The following is a 13,894-nucleotide window of genomic DNA, read 5'->3' as shown; positions in this document are numbered from 1 at the left end:
CTTGGAAATATGGACTCAATGGCAGAATCTTGCCTACTTTCGTCGAGCCTCGAGATAAGATCATTCGTGAGCCAATGCTTACTCATACTCTCCCTTTCTATCTTATTGAACCTATTTGGAAGGCGACCAGTTCAGATAATCATTTGAAGAACCCGGAACTGTTTACCAACCCCCACAGCCGGGTCGTATTCTCACTCCAGTGACACCCAGCCCAGTATCTAAACAAACAAAATACTCTCGGCCAACGGTAGAACACTCTGTCGTAACATCGGGACGAGAAGGAAGCATCAAGTCCTGCTCCACACACCCCAACTTCCGGGTGACAATGCGAGCGTAGATTGAATTCAAAGATGCCCGGTTCACAGAGGCCCATGATCTTTGATACGGTTCGAGACGCCAGGTGTGTATATTGTGTCGGGCATGTCTTGGGTGCTCTTGCTGCGAGAGTATTGTTGTGTGAATTATTAATTAATTAATTAAAATGAGTCTGTTTGATGGCATCTGCTTTGCATGCTGGAGTCCACCTGCTGCTACTGCTGGGCGCGTGAGACTGTAAAACAGCTTCCAACCTACACTCATTGGCTGGGTAACTGCTGATTCATGGTTTTTTAGAGCCTCTAAATACCCTCTAATGCCAGGTTACAGTAGGAGTGATAAAAACGACTTTAAAATTAATAGCAACCTACTTGGCCCATTTTGCTGAAGTGGCGGAAGATGCTAATGAACACACGGTTTAAGATTTGGAACAAATTAGGGCGCCTGCGTTCGATTAGCTTTGAAACAAACTACTAGAAAACGTTTGTACTCAAAATTGTATTTTTGTAAGCGTTAATTGATTTTTATAAATACGTTCCACATCGCTTATTTTCTAGCATATAAACTTAAAATCACCTTTAGGAGTTATATGGATAATAAATTGGATAAAACAAATAATTGTACATTTTTGCTTAATATTTATGCATAGCTTACGATAAAACATTAGTATAATTATTCTAAAACAAATTAAATAATATGTATCATAATCATTTGAAGAAGACGGAACTGTTTGCCAACCCCCACAGCCGGGTCGTATTCTCTCTCTAGTGATACCCAGCCAGTATCTAAACAAACAAAATACTGCTCCATGGCAATATTTATGCGCCAGCAATTCTCCAAAAACTGCATATAAGCGTCCATAGGCATACAACACGACACATATACTTTTTAAAGACAGCAATTTATATACACACAATACGGATCTTTCGAGCCAATAACGGCAATGTCCCACGTCATGAACAGCTTGTTAGAACGTTTCGACTTTCACGAGAGTATCAATGTCTTCAGGGAGCGTTTGCGCTTTATACAATACCTTATTAAATATGCCAACAAGTTTCCGCCAATCGTGTTTCTATTTTGAAGAGAATTTAAACAACGTTTGATGGACTCAGATTTATACGTAAATAAATAAATAAGTAAATAAATAAATAACTAAACAACAATTATTTAAATGATTCATCATCGACAACAGTCCACAAGGTGGCAATCTAACACAAGTCATAAAACAATTATGTCTCAAATATGATGAAATAACAATAATCTTTCGTCATCAAATCATCGTAGTGAAAATATGAACAAATTCATAAGATTGTAATGTTCCGTTTAAAACATCATCAATGGTATCCTTTCAAAAGTATAATATCAAGCAATTCACAATAAAAAATAGCTTCAGTTTTCAGCTATTAGAAAATTTCTGATAACCCATTTAAATTCACGATTCTTGGATCAAAATCATTTATGCCATTAATCATCTACAGCGCCTACCACAACTATATGGACAGTCGTTTTTCGCGATTTGCGGAAAATCCATAAGAGATAGATAAAAACAGTGAACGTATGAGTTGTGCGAAATACTATTTTACATCTTTGTATATTTTTTAAAAAATTTTAACACGTTTTTTCACGACTTATAACCAGAAAACAAATTTATGGTCGTACCATAACTATAAAAACATTTCGAAAAACAGGTTTAATGTGCTAACAAACGCATTGAAAAATCGTTCAAAAATATGATTAACATATTCTTGAAAGGTTTTAAAGAAATATATATTATTGCCTCTTACTGTTGTTTTGAAAATGCAAACCAAAGTATGTAAAAAAAAATCAAAAAAAATTTTTAAACTGCCATGAGAACCTTATCAATCTTGTGAACAACGGTTCAAAACAGATCCGATTAAACAAAAGGGACACAAAAAGCTCAACAATGATTTTTTAGCAGAATCTAAATATTTGCTGCTGTTACATACATAGTTGAGCAATATAATCCTAGTCTGATATATTTTTCTTTCCACCACCCACTTCACCATCGATGTTCTCTTAGATCGCTAAAAAGTCGCCGGTAGCCGTCTGCTTGTAGAGTTTAGTCGTGAATTCGTTAAGTAGTTTATGGCTGAATTAGTAATGTGGTATTTACATGTATTAGATAAGTATTTGTAATGCCGGTAAGAATATGTGCAAAGATTAATTCTCTAGACCATTGCAATTGAAAATCGTGTTCGTCTGTACTTCCTCCAAAACATTTACGGGCGCCTTTGTTGCGGTCTAAGAGAACATCGATGATGAAGGTAGGAGGAAAAATATATCAGACTAGGATTACATTCCTTAACTATGTATGTAACAGCAGCAAATATTTAGATTCTGCTAAAAAATCGTTGTTGAGCTTTTTGTGTCGCTTTTGTTTGACCGGATCAGTTTTGAACCGTTGTTCGCAAAATTGATAAGGTTCTCATTGAAATTTCAAAATAGTTTTTGAAAATCGTTTTACATACTTTGGTTTTCATTTTCAAAACAATAATTACAGGCGAAAAAACAATTTTTTTTGCTATTTTTTATATTTAAAAAATATATTTTGATAATTACTCTTATAAAACGTATAAAACCTTAAAATAAGTTATAAAAACACTTTTCAAAACTACAAAAATATATTTCTTTAAAACCTTTTTAGAATATTTCATTTATATTTTTGAAGGATGTTTAATTGATTTTTTTTTTAATTTTTTAGTTAGCACATTAAACCTGTTTTTCTACGTGTCTTTATAGTTATGGTACGACCATAAATTTGTTTTTTTTCGTTATAAGTCGTGTAAAAACGTGTTAAAAAATTTAAAAAATATACAAAGATGTAAAATAGTATTCTGCACAACTCATACGTTCACTGTTTTTATCTATCTCTTATGGATTTTCTGCAAATCGCGAAAAACGACTGTCCATATAGTTGTGGTAGGCGCTTTATTAAAACACATCAATATATGATAATTGCGAGCCGGAAACACTTATACCATGAAAATTAAACATTAAAAGTATTTTAATTGAATTCTGATGCACATCAGGGCAAGTGACGTGTTTTGCGATAACTTTTAGTAGTGATGAATTAAAGCAGTATAAAGACTTTATCACGTACGCTACATTTTAATAAAATGAAACGAAACATGAACTAAATGAAAATGTTATGTCTAAATATAAAATATAGCAACGTTAACAAATTGTAGAAATTGTTCAAGAAATTTCAACTGCCGTCAAACATATGCATGTCAATGTTGACATTTTATATGAAAACCAAAGACATCCATATATACATCCCAACATGTGCAGATGCAGCAAAGCGATTCCAAACCAATTAAATTGAAATCCTGTTCTAACCATAATCAAGCCCGTTCTACCGTTTGTTTGGGGAAATTTAAATCCCATCACGCATAACGGTTTTCTTCTGCATTCTGTCTTTCTCTTCCACGCTAAAAAGTACTGCCCTAGCATGATGACATAGAAAAGGATTTTAATTGAACCAAAACATAAATGAAAACATAACAATGCTCTCTTGCTACGATTCCTCTCACTCCTTCAACCCCTTTTGTTTTTTTTCAGGTTTTATCAATTGTGTATTCTATGCGGTGGATAGTCAAGTGCTTGAACTCAGTGAATTCAATTCAGATACAGGTAGCGATATACAGCTCTAAATGCGAAAATTATGACACTTTTGCCTGATTGTGTGAAACCTTCGAGTGTACAAGAGCTAAAATCTAGGCACCAGAACCGATGCCGACTCTTAAACCCACATCGAAGTGTGCGTAAAGGTGACGTATGTCATCGATACTTCGATTTTTCGCATAGCCGTAGGTACGCACGGGACAACGTAAATGGAGAAGGATCGATGATGGTGGTGCTGTAGGTATTTCAGAAGGTTTAACCATTCATCCATGCGACCAAACTCCATGATGGGAAAGAACGCTTTGTGGGACCAACGAAGTGTGTGAGGTAGGTGTCCCCCTCAATATAATACATGTACAATAGATACACCTCAATCCCGAACTCTCCAGGCATTGCTTTTGAGGGAGGGAGAGGGGGGGAGCAGGTGAAGAATGTTTCATCTCGTTTGCGTCCAATATTCTATCCATCTGGAAACGTTTTCGCACACTCTTCCACTGCACATCAACTCAGAGCAACTCCCACACGGTCGGTACACCGTAAGTGAAATAAATGTTTCCATTAGTTTGGAAAAATATAGTTTCCACCACGCCGTACTGATATTAATGCCCAGTGACAGCCAGATTCACGCCAGTGGCCGCAAAACGACGAAGGAAAGAAAACGAACGAAGGAACAGAGTAGCTACTGATGCCAGACGGATGGCCAAAGTTGACAGAATCATCGTGAGGCTCTGGGCACATAGATGCTCGGGTGAAAAGGTGCGGCGAGGGCGTCATTTATGTTGGCTAACGCCATCCTAGGCATCATGGTGTCGTCGGTCGATTGTTGGGCATTTCTATTTTCCATATGAAAACTTCATATCTCGGTTTCCGCCGGGCACCGTTGTTCCGTAGCATTCCGTTTGGCAGGATGATGAGTTTTGTTGTATTCCGTTGCAACGAGCTAAAATGATGCATACATACGGCGCTGCCGAGTTCGGACGGAAAGGGTAACGCGCATCATCATGATCCTGTCATTTTGCCCCTGGTGTTGGGATTATACCGGTCTGAAGCGGTTGTGGGATTGCACAGGAGGAAAGGCATTGTCATGTCCATCAAAATATGACTAAAGACTTATGCAATGTCTTCTATGGGAGTTTCTGTAAAGCATTCGTCTCGATAAGGCACCAATTTAATATTATTCATATTCCGACCACATGAATCGCAATGGATTGAAGTAGGTAAATAATTTGTGAATATAATTTTTGATTTCTCTATTTAATTACATTTGTTTCATTTATGTGCTCAGTCAGCTTCATACATCAATTTGAAAAGGTATCATGAATTTAACTGTGAAACGTTAAACGTCATCGTTGGTAATCATCCAAATCGCAACCTAATCAACAAGTTGCTCATTTCATTACGATAAATAACGATTTGTCATTAAGCTACTTCCTGTTTTTACCTCTCCAGACATACATGTCATTATTGGAAGCATCAGTTATAGTTTCCATATTTCAAAGAGTTACGAGCTAATCAGGAGCAGCAGCCCCTAGACTTTGATAGTGCAACAGCTCATTAATGGTCATTTCAACGCATGTACTACCCCAACCATACCTGCTACATTTTCCACATCGTTAGTTATTCGCCAACCGTTTGACCGAACACTTTGCAATTACCCTGCAAAATGTGTGCAATATCAGTACCCTATCCTCCCCCACCCACATACACACATTTGCACAAGTGCATATAACCAGTTCGGTTGCCTATGCCACAATCATCAAAGCACTGGCAGCAATATGCACTGAAATATCGCCATATCTTGTCACTACCATTGGGGCTACCGTGCAACAGGAAGTTTCAATGACAGGACCCGGTCCCGGTTACATACTCTTTTAAAATTCTTCCAGCATCAAAGCAGGACAGGGACAGGAAATTGAATTTGCTTTCTCTCATAATTTAATAGCATTGATAATTATATTAACCTAGCCGTAACCGTTCTCCGTGCTGGTTTACACACACACTATCTCGTGGCGTACTTTCTGTCAATCGTCAAACTTGCATATGCAACTGTTTGAATACATTTTCAACCCTGCGTGCATCAGATTGTGCTAAATGCTTCCACGAGGGAGGAACACAAACGTATGAGAGTAAAAGTTGCTGACAGAATTATACTTCGTTAACAAGTGTCCAATTGTTAGCATAAAGAGCACTGCTAAAATGCATGAATCAACAGTTTCAGTGATTCAAAAGGGGCACCGAATTAAGATTGCGTGATGAGAGCGAATATATCTAGCAACAGATACTCAATTTGATTAGTTAACTAGCAGATCATCACGCGTAATTGACGTATAGTCAAAAAAGGATATTGATATCCAAACAAAAATTAGCAAACAAAACGTTACCAATGTTATGCTTTTCTTAAATCAGTTTACAAATGATACATTTTTTAATTGCAATTTTGCTATCCAAAATTTTCGCATCGTGATGCCAAGCGTCAAAGTATTTGAGGCACTTCATAAACGTCAGTAACAGTATCATCAACTAACTTCACACTTTTACCGATATCAATAATAAAAAATCAATCTACCTTTGTGCGAAAATATCCAAACGGCCTGTTTTGTGCCTTGCACACTTGTGACAAACACTGCTGTTGATTGAAGCGTTCGAAAGACATCAATCATTGCAATTATTTTTCCTTCCCGACATGTCACTCCATAGCAAGTACAGTATCATACAGGCACACTTTTCAATATTCACAAAACTCGCGACATGGTTGGTCGCGTTGCTCTGTATGTCTGTATGTTCTGTATGTACCAACACGGCCCATTCGTTTTGAAGTGTACGAAGTGGGAAAGACTTTTATCCCACTTCGTTGGTATGACACTTTTGGCTTTTGCGAATCTTTCTCTGCCCGTGCTTCCCGATTGGAAACGACAGCAACACGAAACGAGCGAGATTGTTGCAGAAGCATTTTCTATGTTGTCTTTCTGCATTTCCTCCGTCTGCTGCGCGCCTACCGGCAATCCCATCGTCGTCGTCATTCACTACAACAACGTCGTCGATATTGAACGAGAAAATGGTCAATTATTGATGGCCAAAAGTAGATAATTTGATTGATATCATATATTATAGGAATGATTTTTTTATGAAGCGTGCGAGATGGCGATATCGATTCACGGTAGACACCGGCACCTGACTGAATAGCTTCCAACTTCCGAAAAGTTATATCCTTCCGACGTCTTCCATCAGTTGGTTGCCAAACTTTGGTGCTGTTTATCCAAATATCTAAATCTACGGTACGGTAACGTTCATGTGAGGCAGTATTCCTACTTGACGCATATACAATCAATGAACAAATTTTCGTTAGTATTTTTTAAATCAATGTCCAATTCTTAACTGCTTTCCTGATCTACTTGTCAAACAAAACGCTCTTTTTATCTTTTTTTAAATATATTCAAAACAATGTACAAATTTGTTCGTGCTCATCCATTTAATGCTATTCGTCGCCAACTGTCTTTTCAACTGCGCTAGGGGTGAAAAATAAAATCCCACCAAACCGCTGTAAACGTTTCACGATTCAATCGATACTCTTTCAATAGGATCCGAGGCTGTACCCTACGCTAGAGCTAAGTCACAGTACGGTACCAAACATAATCGAATTTCGTGAAAGACTTTTGCACTTTACCAATTCTGATCCCGGGACGCTTGGTGTACGGATTTGGGAATCCCACGAGACGCACGCTACCATGATGTGCATTAAAGGCTGACCGAATCCACCGGCAGGTAGACGAAACTTTTTGTTCTGACTCGCAACGAATATTCCCTCTTTACCCGTTGACCATTAATCTTCATCGTACGATTGCTTAATAAATGTCATAAATTTTGCTGCAAGAAAAGATACTTCACGCTCCGACAACGTGTAAGTAAGTACACATTCGTTGGAAGGCATATCAATATCGAGTATTTTTTGGGCAGCTAAGGAAATGATAGATCGTTCGATTAGGGCAGGTCAGTCACGCTCAGCTAGTGTATTTGATTGGGCAAGATAACATTACCATTACCTGTTTCAAATCATCTGTATTCTTGAAATCTGTTCAGTGTACATTGCGTTTTTGGCAACTTAGAGAGTTCCCTTAGCCCGTATGTTATATTTTTCTATTAGTGAAGTGTTGAAATGATTTTTAATCCATTCCCTATTGAATTAATTAATCTATCGAATGCTAAAGGTAAGAAATAAATACGTTTCTTAAATTCACGTACTCTATGCACGTAAACCGAATAATCAGGAAAATGCGTCTCTGAGAGATGATTTTAGGTGATAAATTGGTAATTTTATCGAGACTGTGTGTATTGAATTGCAACTATGCTTAATTTCAAATAGCGTGTGATTCTCGTTAGAACTTGATTTCTGAATAATATTGATGCCAACATTCTCTTGATAACTTGTAAGTAAAAACATCAAGATAAATTCAAAATAAAGATAAAAGCCTATCTCGAATCAACTAATCTAAACTAAGCTATACAAACGAGCACAACTAAATTTGGATTTATATTTGGATTTTTATTAATTTTGGACTGGCAAACGAAGGCGCGAGACCGTGAGCGGTTTCGGACAATCCTGAGGCAGGCCAAGACCGCAAAGTAGTTGTAGCGCCGGATAAGTAAGTAAGTACAACTAAATTTGCCATAGTCGAATGTCCATACTTTAACAGGATTTTTATCTGTGACTTTGTACACACACTCTATCCGTTCAAAATAAATGTGAAATGTGATGTTTATTCATTTTCCTTTCCTCCGAACACACGTTTATATCTATACTCAGAAGCTGAGTGGCTATTTATACGTTCCATAAAAAGTAGCACAACAAAGACCAATACATTGCAAGAGAAACTCTCGCTTTCAAAATTTACCTCAATCAATACGTTTCTTAAATTGAGCTGCTCTATAAACGATTGCATCAAACTTGTGAGTCGGGCACAATAATGCCTTCGTCAAGTATTGATCAAAAAGCTCATCAATTACCGATACAAGTTCATCCGAATCATATATTTTACTGCGGAAAGTAGCAAATGATACACAGAGTAGTACTGATATTGCCAAGACAACCAGTCTCTAGAGTTACCCTTAAAGTACCCTTTTTGTATGAATCAACAACAAAAATGAAGAAAAAACAGATCCACAAGGACTACAGTGCTCTTCTCGGGGCTTCTTCAGTTGAACCCCCGGGTATCATCACTGTTTTAACGAAATCAAAAACCTTTTATCGTGTCCGTTTCGTGTGCATACGAACGTATTCGATTCCCATACCCTTCATAGGATTCCGCTCGTCCCCGGCCGAAAGGATATTAAATTCAAGCCCTGCTTCCATCATCAGCATCCGCATGGCCCTACCCTGTACTGCCACAGTACCCAAACAGCCAGTCGGCAGAAAAGAGGTTCGGTCTTAGCACCTCTCGAAAACATCATGGATCGCTCACTCGGACCACGGTCGGTCGGGCCCACCGGTCGGAACAAAGGTCGCTGAAGTAGCATAATCTTTTCATTTGAATAAATTCTTCGATTGGATGAATTTGGGTCATGTAACCACTCGCGCCACTCTCACGAGTATGCAGGCAATAGGGAAGCGGCAGATAGAACAAAGACCAAACAGGGTAACGAGGGTAGGATGGTGTTATTCCTCCAGACCTTGAAGTAGGGTAGGATTCACTCCAAGCACTCGGAGCTCAGCTTGACGAAGGTACGAACAACGATGAGGATGTTAACATTCGTATTATTACATCCCATTCCCCCATTCCGCTTCACTTGGAGGCAGTCCCCACCCACCGGGTAATGGGTGTCAATTGAAGCATTTCATTTTGTAATGCCTTAATTAAGGCCCGCTGGAAAGCTTCACCACAGCCTCGCCGGACGGTGGCAATGGATAAACGGCCAAATCCAGTCATCTGCGGTTGGAATATTCTCATTTTCCATCCACTCGTTGCTCCACCCAGCATCACATTCCCCATAAAAAAGCAGCTCCTTTCCCAACCCCATTGGATGCATCCTTTTATTGGGACGAATTTATTTCTATTATCTGTGGCTGTTTATATAGGGTTTGGTACGTTTTTGTGCGTCGTTCACTGGTGTAATTGTTTCATACCGCAGTTTGTGTTTTTTTGTTTCTCCGCCTCATGGTAATCGGTTATTACTATCGTTTTGCATATTCAACTCCACACCTTTCGGAAAGGGCGTACGGGAGAAGCATTCAGGAGTTGGCCCAACCGGAGGAAGAACCTATTTTCGATACATTAAATATCAATAAAACCCACATACCGCCACAACCGCCCGAGCCAGCTTCCCATATACGAGTCTGTTGAACGCGAATATTGGCATCATTTTGATGTAGGTACATTGAAGGCAAAAAACATCGTTTGCTCATTTTATACCCGAGCGAAAAGTGAGATGGTATGATTTGCTATGAGAGAGACAAAATGCAGTATCGAAATATTCCATTTAAATTGCATTGCATATTTTCGCTCTTCACACATACACCTTCTCGCTATTAGTCGTTCGCATACATTGCTTCCGGCTCACTTTCGGTATATGTATGTGTGGGTGTGTTTTTTTTCTCCCATTTTTGTAATAACCCCTTCTCATTCCACAACAGGAGCACTTTTGTCCTGTTGCACCACTACCTTCAACCAGTGATCCGCAAACCATAACCTAACGTTGAACAGACAGGAGCTTCGCATTGAGAGCTAGTTTCATTTTAAGCTCGCTGTTATCGTTTTGAAGCATACGTCGTTCTATTCAACGTAAAACATTGTTTAACTTGTCATTCTTTTTTTTCATTATAAAGCCTTCCTCCTGCTTCTCACACCTTGATTTGCATCGATTCACTTCCGGATGTATGTATGAGAATGTGCGTTCATGTACTCCGGATAGTACGGTGCGAGATGCTTATGGTGCGAGTTTCCATCGAACCAACCGGCGAGCAGTTTGTTCGACAGATGCCAAAGGGAAACCCACAAACCGGAAGTGGTAGCGTCGGTGATGCCTCTGGAAAGTAATGCTTTTACACTAAAGCTGCATAGCGTGCAACGGTACACTACGGTACCAAAAATGTAGTTTGACATAAATCCCATCGAACGCGAGCACGTGGCACTGTTTCACTAGTACAAGCCGACTGACGCATTCGATCGGGGTGCACTGTTTTGAGTAGGCTGTAACACAGCTAACCATAAACCAACGCTGCAAGCTTTCATCACAACAGCAGTAACGGTTGGCTCTTTACATGCCCAGTTTAAATGCGAACTAGTGCCCCTCGGGATTCAAATTCCGACCTGCAGACCATCGTCATATCATATCAATGAACAGCAACCCTTGACTTTATCGATGAACAGCAAACGCTTCCGCGATGCCATTTGTTTATTTTCTCGGCTGGAGACTGACGTTGGGTAGGGTTTCTGTAATGATACGACGCGTGCAACTGATGCACGCTCCTGCTCCCGGGTAATAGGGATGCCAATTGAGGGCAATTGTGGGGCTGGAGTTCATGTGCTGGTGCATGTATTCGGAGGTGATGGTGTGCGGTTTCTGAGGCACAAACGCACCTGCACTTTACATTACCTCATGCACAATAGGTTAGGAATGTGATATTATGTAACTAATTCCATATGTTGGTGATATGGAAACGTGGATGTAAAGGTCAGACTGATACGGATCGATATCAGGCCGGTGAATGTTTTAGACCAGTTGTTTTCTAGACACAACGAGAAAGATGGAAATTCTCTTCTGTTTTTCGCAATGCAAGGTGAACGTATTGGCAGAATAATTGTTTGCTTTGCTTTGAATAATGCTTTGTGCCTACATTTTCTGTGCAGATTTTTTTTTTCCAAATTAGTTCCATCACACGGAAGTTGGGAAGTTTTATGATTGTAGTCGCTTATTTTTGTACGAAGTATTGGTGTGCTAAAATTATTCTCTCTAGATTCTCACACGAGCCGGTCTGGTGGTACAGTCGTCAACTCGTACGACTTAACAACATGGGTTAACCGTCATGAGTTCAAGCCACGATTGGAACTGTTATGGTAATAAATAAGTCACTGGGCCCACTAGTGGTAAAGGCAAGCCTTGACCGACAGCGGATGTTGTGCCAAAGAAGAAGAAGATTCTCACTATCCTGTATGATTAGGTCGTAAAATGATTTAGGTTCAGTTTGCAAACTTTTCAGTTCGTGGGCCTCAGTGCTTCGAAAATAACTATGTTGAGGGCAATTTTTATCTTTTTATTACTTGTAAATCTAGTTTTGAAACTGGCTTTTTTAAATACTTAATCATTATGGTGGTTCTTGAACTTGCTATGAGTGAACCTTAATATTCGTTTTTAAAATGTCAACATTGAAATTTAGACACATAAAAAATAATTAAAATCTTTTTTTTATAATATAAATCATCAATATCGGAATACAACTAAAAAGAAGTTGATATGTTATTTTTTACATTTATTTATATCAATGCCATTACAAAACCTTTCCACAGTTTTATGATTTGTTCAGCTCTCAAAAGATTTTACAAATTTAACTTGTACTATAGGTATCGCATAACATTGCCAAAAAAGACATTTGTGCTTTCTTACCATCCTTAATTTTAACCACTTATGTACTGATTATAGTACTTATGTACTATAACAACTTTTGACAGCCAAACTAAATTTTTAACTACAATGGTACCCTTCATAATGAGTACACCTTATAACGAATTGTTCGCATAACGAGTCAATCTAAATACTCTACGAATACTCTTATGATATATAACTCTTTTCAGACCAAATAGTGGGGCTGATAGTTTTGCTGCGCTTATCGACAAGTAGAGTAAGTGAGGTATTGTCTTCAGTTTAATAGCTTCATTTCTTTCCTTCTTATTTGACAATATTGGAGGCTTTCTTCGACTGAAGCCGTGGAAGTGGGCAGATCGTGGATTCTAGTGTGTAGTGTTCCCTAAGAAGCATGTGTTTCATAAGCATGAGGTATATGTGTGTTCTTGCATGCATTCTTGATCTACTTGTTCATCAAGGCTGTATCAATACTAAGAATTTATCAATGGATTATTGTTGCCACTTGGAGGTGTTCTTATGGTTCAAATGCATATAATCTCTATATGCCTGCACTGTTCATGACCTTGAACCAATTATTTCACTTTTCATACAAATTGTATGAAAAAGAGCCTTCCGCATAACAAGTTTTTTGCATAACGAGTTTTGCGCGTAACGAAAGAGTCATTGGAACGGATTAAATTCGTTATGAGGGGTTCTACTGTACAGATAGTCCCAAAAAAAACAGCTATTTGTACTAGTCTAACACTTCAATTGTAAAATACAAAAGTTCAGTTTAAATTTAAGAATTAATAAAAAAAGATACAAAATCATGTTCTTCAGTCAAAATGAAACAAAATAATTATTTTAGTGGCTAAACCTTATCGCTTCAAACTCCACGAAACATACACACACAACACAAACTACACGATAGCTATAGCAAAGATAGCTATATTTTGGATGAAAATCGCGGCTATACAGCCTCTGTCATGATAAAACTGTTACACGCAGCTTGATCGCACCTAAGCGACCGTTTGGATGTACTTTCTATGCATTGAAGGAAAGTGAATATGACAGGATTAGAAGGTAAAAAATCTCAGTGCTCATCGATTAGCTTTCCACAGTTAATTTCCGCGACTCGCACAAACATGTACTGCGTCAGCTTACCACCCCCTTTTTCAGGCCACTCCATGTAGTTCCTTCCCTGTAGACTCCAATCACTCATTTCTCCCATTCCTCCCTCTCCCGTGTATCCTGAAGCCGGTTCTCTTCCATCCGGTTGACGGTTGACGTATGCAAAACAATTTGGTTGAAATAACTTACAAGCGAAATCATTCCACAAACGCATCTACGGTCAGGGAGACTGGTGGCAATGTGCGGAAAG

Source organism: Anopheles merus, chromosome 2L, assembly GCF_017562075.2.
Source record: "Anopheles merus strain MAF chromosome 2L, AmerM5.1, whole genome shotgun sequence".
Classification (NCBI taxonomy): domain Eukaryota; kingdom Metazoa; phylum Arthropoda; class Insecta; order Diptera; family Culicidae; genus Anopheles; species Anopheles merus.
Note: the sequence above shows the minus strand (reverse complement) of the source record.